General features: G+C 41.2%; 1 protein-coding gene across 2 annotated transcripts in view; it reads right to left on the bottom strand.

The window, feature by feature from the left end:
• Positions 1-6,000, bottom strand: part of jakmip1 (janus kinase and microtubule interacting protein 1) — a 132,670-nt gene that overhangs the window by 116,129 nt on the left and 10,541 nt on the right. The window lies entirely within an intron of this gene.

The following is a 6,000-nucleotide window of genomic DNA, read 5'->3' as shown; positions in this document are numbered from 1 at the left end:
ATGCTGTTGTCACAAATTCAGAAGTATTGGATTCTGCTTCATTGCCATCCTCATTTTCGGCACAAGCAGCTGAATTAGTTGCTTTAACTGCAGCTTGCTATCTGTTTAAAGGTACGGCTGTAACAATTTATACAGACAGCCAGTACGCTTTTAGCACAGTGCATGTGTTTGCAAAACTGTGGGAAGAGCGTGGAATGGTGACATCATCTGGAAAGCCAGTGACTCATGCCACTCTCCTAACTGCACTAATGAAAGCTGTGAAATTGCCTAACCAAATTGCTATATGCAAATGTGCGGCTCACACCAAAGGCTCTGACAGTGTTTCAAAAGGAAATGACGTTGCTGACAAAACCGCAAAGGCGGCAACAGCTCTTTCTATTTTTCTCCTATATGACACCCCTCCGGATATGACCACAAAAGAAACCCATATTGCCAAAAAATATGTTTAAATGGGCAGCTATTATGAGCCATGGCGTGACGCATGTCTCATCAGGGGGTATGATATCGCAATTGCAATCTATTTTTTGTCTTTATGGGTTCGATGCATATGCAATATCCCTTTCAAGTGATTCATATGGATTATATACAGCTGAGTAAACATGAAGGGAAGGAATTTTGTTTAGTCATAATTGATGCCTTCTCAAAATGGGTAGAATTGTTCCCTACAAAACATGCAGGTGCACTTACAGTGGCTAAGGCATTGTGCAAAGACATCATTCCATGATTTGGAATACCAGAAACAGTCTATTCAGATAATGGAGCGCATTTTGTTAATACAATAGTGCAATACGTAGGAGAAGCGCTACAGGTCAATCTCAAAAATCATTGTGCTTATCATCCACACAGTGCCGGATTAGTGGAAAGGACAAAGGGCACAATAAAAATAAGATTAAGGAAATGTACAGAAGAGACAAAACGAACCTGGATTGAATGTTGGACCTAGTAAAATTGTATATGAGAATAACACCAACACCATCAGGGTTAACACCATTTGAGATACTTTATGGACGACCATATCGTCTACCAATTTTGACATGGATACTAAAACAGCAGATGAGGAACAAACATTAGCAAATTTTATGAAAAAGACTAACACAGAAAGAGATAACTTAAACACATTTACTGCCGAATAATTTTGATCTTCCACAGGACGGCCTTCCAGTAGTCTAGCCAGGAGACTGGGTGTTCATCAGAGTCCAGTCCTCGTTGGGAAGGTCTATACCAAGTGCTGTTAACAACACCAACTGCAGTAAAGATAGCGGAGAGATCAACGTGGATACATCACTGTAAGATACAGCGTGTGTTGGCGGCCTCCACAGTGGAAGGGGAAGTCTGGCTACAAAGGGAGTCTATTTAATTAGCAATAGATTGTCTCAATGCCAGTGAAGCAGGGAGATCCTTGCACTATTAGGTGAGGTGGTTAACAACACTGTATCCTAGCAATCATGACTGAACTACAGCAGACCCCGGAGCGGCGTGCTCAGCGCCGCCGCTGCCGGACTGTTGGTAGGGCAGCCGGTTGCGTTGTGATCTTAGTGTGTTTCGTGCTCCTCGGATTCCTGGCCTGGTGGTTGACCCAAGAATTGCAGCTCACTGTGGACCAAGCCAGAGAACAACGCAAGCAACATCAGAAGAGGTTTATTCATAATGTGAATGAGACAGATGGACACCCTCATATATACCATACTAATATGTGGTACAGATATGTTCATTTATTGGCTATGGAATTACGTTACTAATTGTTATGTTTGTTCGCAAATACCTATATCCTCAACACACCCAGCTCTGACGGCTAAACCGTACCCTGCTAGGGTGACAGAATGTCTTATCATACGGATGCATAATCAAACTGTATTTCGGGGGCAGCAGTTCTCAGCAAATCTGATAAGATGTAACACCACTTGCCTCAGTGCAACCACTTATATGATAGGGATTTCAACAGAGGACGTACAAGCGTGCCCAAGTGCTGCTCCATTGACTAGACTGAAGGGAAACACAAAAATATCATCATGTTAAATTGTCATCACAACGGCCATTCCCAATTTGCTTTTACGGGACAGGGAATAAAAATGTAGGTAAAATTAAGAAACGTCTGTGTACCCAAACGTATGTTTTATCAAATAATTTAAGCCTAACCAAAACATAATATGTGGATGGTACTTATCTTCATCACATTGGACGGGGATGTAATTATACAGGCTCCTGTCCATGGGGAACGGATGAATCATGTGCTTATGTTAGTAAGTTTTTGCTACCACCTGTAAATGGTATTCCGGTGTATGATGACATCTATTGGCTTTATGGTTCCAGACTGTACATGAGTCTCCCACCAAATTGGGGTGGTGTGTGTGCACCTACCCAGGTGACTGACCATACATATGTGGTAGGACCTCCACAGAGAAGAATGGCAGCACCAGACGGAGGAGATTGATATACCCAGATGTGTTACCACATAATCACATGTGGGGCTCGGATGTACTAAAGGACCAAAAAATTGTGGTCTGTAGGAGATAAAATAGCACATTCATTGTTCCCCTGGATAGGAGTGGGAAAAAATTCATTAATGATTGAAACTCTGAATTATCGATTGGGTCTGTTCATGAATGTAACTAAAAAAAAAAATAGTAGCAGCTCAAAACACTGAAATAGATGCTTTACGTACCATGGTGATGCAAAATCGCATGGTTTTAGACTTGCTTACTGGTTCACAGGGAGGAGTTTGTGTTCTGCTGAACACAACATGCTGTACTTTCATCCCAGACTCCATTCATTCAGTGGATATGCAGGACGCATTGGAAGAGCTGAATAAACTTCGTGATGCAATGCATAAAGACACCCTAGCCGTGAACCGGTGGAATCCCTGGTCCTGGTTGACTTCAGGACCATGTTGGCAGTTACTATTGAAAATGGTGACACCAGTTATTATAGTCCTAATTCTGATTGGACTTTGCATGTGTTGTGTGATCCCTTATATCAAAACAATGGTTGGCAAAATGGTGTCAAATACATTTGTACAGTGTAATCTGGCCTTCCAACAAACTATGCCAAAATATCAAGCATTGAAACAGTCAGACCTTAGTGGAGAAAACTGTAATGACTGTACTGAGAATTATGATGATATTGAAAAGCTCACAACTCCAGTTCAAGCTTGAACTGTTGACGTGATGAGTTAACACACTCTTAGCCTATGAAGCTTTAGCTGAAAAAGTAATAAGACAAGTGGTGTAGTCGAATAATACAGAAAAACGGTTCATTTATACCAGTCGGTAGGAGTGATGTATGGTGGTGGTGTGGTGATAACAGAATCTTTGACAGACTGCCACGAAATGTGTCAGGTTATTGTGCATTAATATCATTATTGTTACCCATGACCCCTGAAGACGTTACGACATATGCAGCCTCTCTTATTCCTGAGGATTGGCAGAAAGGCATAGCCAGACATAGAGTAAAAAGAGATTGGAAAGGAGTAGGAAATCCAACATATATTGACGCAATAGGAGTCCCCAGAGGAGTGCCTGACGAGTATAAACTGGTTGATCAAATAGCAGCTGGATTCAAATCTTCCATCTGTTGGTGGTGTTCAATTAATAAAAACGTGGACAGAATAGATTAAGTTAATAAACTAACTAACTAAGCTGGGTGATGCCTACTGTATGTTTAACAGGTGATAAACAGGTGGGAAATGTTAAGGATTTTATATATATATATATATATATATGTTATCACTGTTAAACATTTGTACCTTTTGTCTTCTTTCTGATGAGAACGGTGTTGTGCTGTTTGCACTTAAACCCGAGAATGTACGTGTTATTCAACCTTGTTGGAGCTGGATGTACTTATTATTATTATTACACAACTTGTTTTCGTAGCCGCTAACGACTGGGAGTAAAAGAACTGAAGGTTGAATTTTGACTGATTGTGATGTGATGCTTAGTGTTCCAGGCAGATGCAGAACAGCTGATAACTGCAACAGACGAACGAGATGTGCTGACCTCCGACGATAAGAGTAAAGAAAGAAACTGTTTTTCCTTACAGCTGCGCTTATTGACGTATGTGTTTATGTTACGGGAAGAAACTTGTCTCGCGTTGTCCCCCCCTTAGGACAAGTTTTATGATGTGATGAGGGATTCACTAATAAAAAGAGCGAAGCGCAGGCCAGACTTTAGTGTAGCTTTGGTGTACAGCCTGGCCGCACTCCGCGCGTAAAATTTGACTTTCTGTCTCACTGGTGTTTCTTGACTCTGTTTGTCTTATCAAAGGTTTTAAGAATGTTTGGAGGAGAAAATACCCAACAGAGACAGACACCCTCTCTACTTTTAAGATTAGGCTTAAAACTTTCCTTTTTGCTAAAGCTTATAGTTAGGGCTGGATCAGGTGACCCTGAACCATCCCTTAGTTATGCTGCTATAGACGTAGAATGCTGGGGGGTTCCCATGATGCACTGTTTCTTTCTCTTTTTGCTCTGTATGCACCACTCTGCATTTAATCATTAGTGATCGATCTCTGCTCCCCTCCACAGCATGTCTTTTTCCTGGTTCTCTCCCTCAGCCCCAACCAGTCCCAGCAGAAGACTGCCCCTCCCTGAGCCTGGTTCTGCTGGAGGTTTCTTCCGTTAAAAGGGAGTTTTTCCTTCCCACTGTAGCCAAGTGCTTGCTCACAGGGGGTCGTTTTGACCGTTGGGGTTTTACATCATTATTGTATGGCCTTGCCTTACAATATAAAGCGCCTTGGGGCAACTGTTTGTTGTGATTTGGCGCTATATAAAAAAAAAATTGATTGAATTGATTGATACATATATATACATATATATACATACATACATATACATACATACATACATATACATATACATACATATACATATACATATATATATATATATATCCCCTGGTAGTCAGGAGGATAAATATATTTTGCTCAAGGAAATTTGTGAAGCACATTATTATTAATAACAGTAAGTCCCTTCGACTACTCCCTTATTTGTACTCAGGGTTGCCACAGCAAATCCAAGGTGGAGCTGCATGCTGAACTGGCATGTTTTACGCTGGATGCCCTTCCTGGCGCAACTCCACATTACATGGAGAAATGTGGCAGGGGTGGGGTTTGAACCAAGAACCTTCCGCAATGAAATCAAGTGCACTAACCAATTGGCCACCACCCCTGCTGCATTATTATTAATAATGCACTTCATAAATTTCCTTGAGCAAAAACGTATTACAAATTCAGTACAACATATTACAATATTAAGAAGCTTACTGCTTACAAATAGACCTCTTCAATGTTCAACAGACCCCACATGTGCTTGCATTTCAGTGAGACATTCAGGTCCAATAAAACCATGAAAGAGATCAAAGACTCCTCACTTTTATGTGAGGCTTAAAAATCCACAAGACTGACTCCAGTCTGCACTGTATACTCATTAATGACTCACAGGCTTTCATATGGACACTATGTGGGCACATGTACTTTATCACTGCATCACAACATTAGAGATGGAACGCAATTTAGTCTTGACTGAAAAGGATTGGCCACACTGTGCCCATCTATGACTGACTCTAGACCCCATGGAAAAGACAGTAACTCAGTTAAAGGGCAACTTTAGTGCAGCACAGCCAAAAACTCATGGAAAAGGAGGGAAAAAATTAACGAGAAGTTCTGACCTCAGTGTTCAAGAAACCTCAAATAAATTACACCCTCATCCTTCTTTGCCTTTGTCACACACACATACAGACAACACAAACACCCACTGCTACTTTTATACACAGGGTTTAGATCATGATCTAAACTTAAAGCGTGCTGCTCAAAATCATCAGTATTGTGTTCCTTTGCCTTATACATGAATATCTGTCTGCACGCCGTTTCATGGAACCCTACATGCACACTTGTCTGTGTGCATTACAAGGTAGAGCAGTCGCTAATGTGATTAACCTTGTATCTCTCTATGACTGCACTGCACACCAGTCAGCTATTGAAAATAAGGGACAAGCCACATTTGCCTTT

This window comes from Thalassophryne amazonica, chromosome 11, assembly GCF_902500255.1.
Source record: "Thalassophryne amazonica chromosome 11, fThaAma1.1, whole genome shotgun sequence".
NCBI classification, from domain to species: domain Eukaryota; kingdom Metazoa; phylum Chordata; class Actinopteri; order Batrachoidiformes; family Batrachoididae; genus Thalassophryne; species Thalassophryne amazonica.
This window is presented reverse-complemented; position numbering and strand designations above follow the sequence as displayed.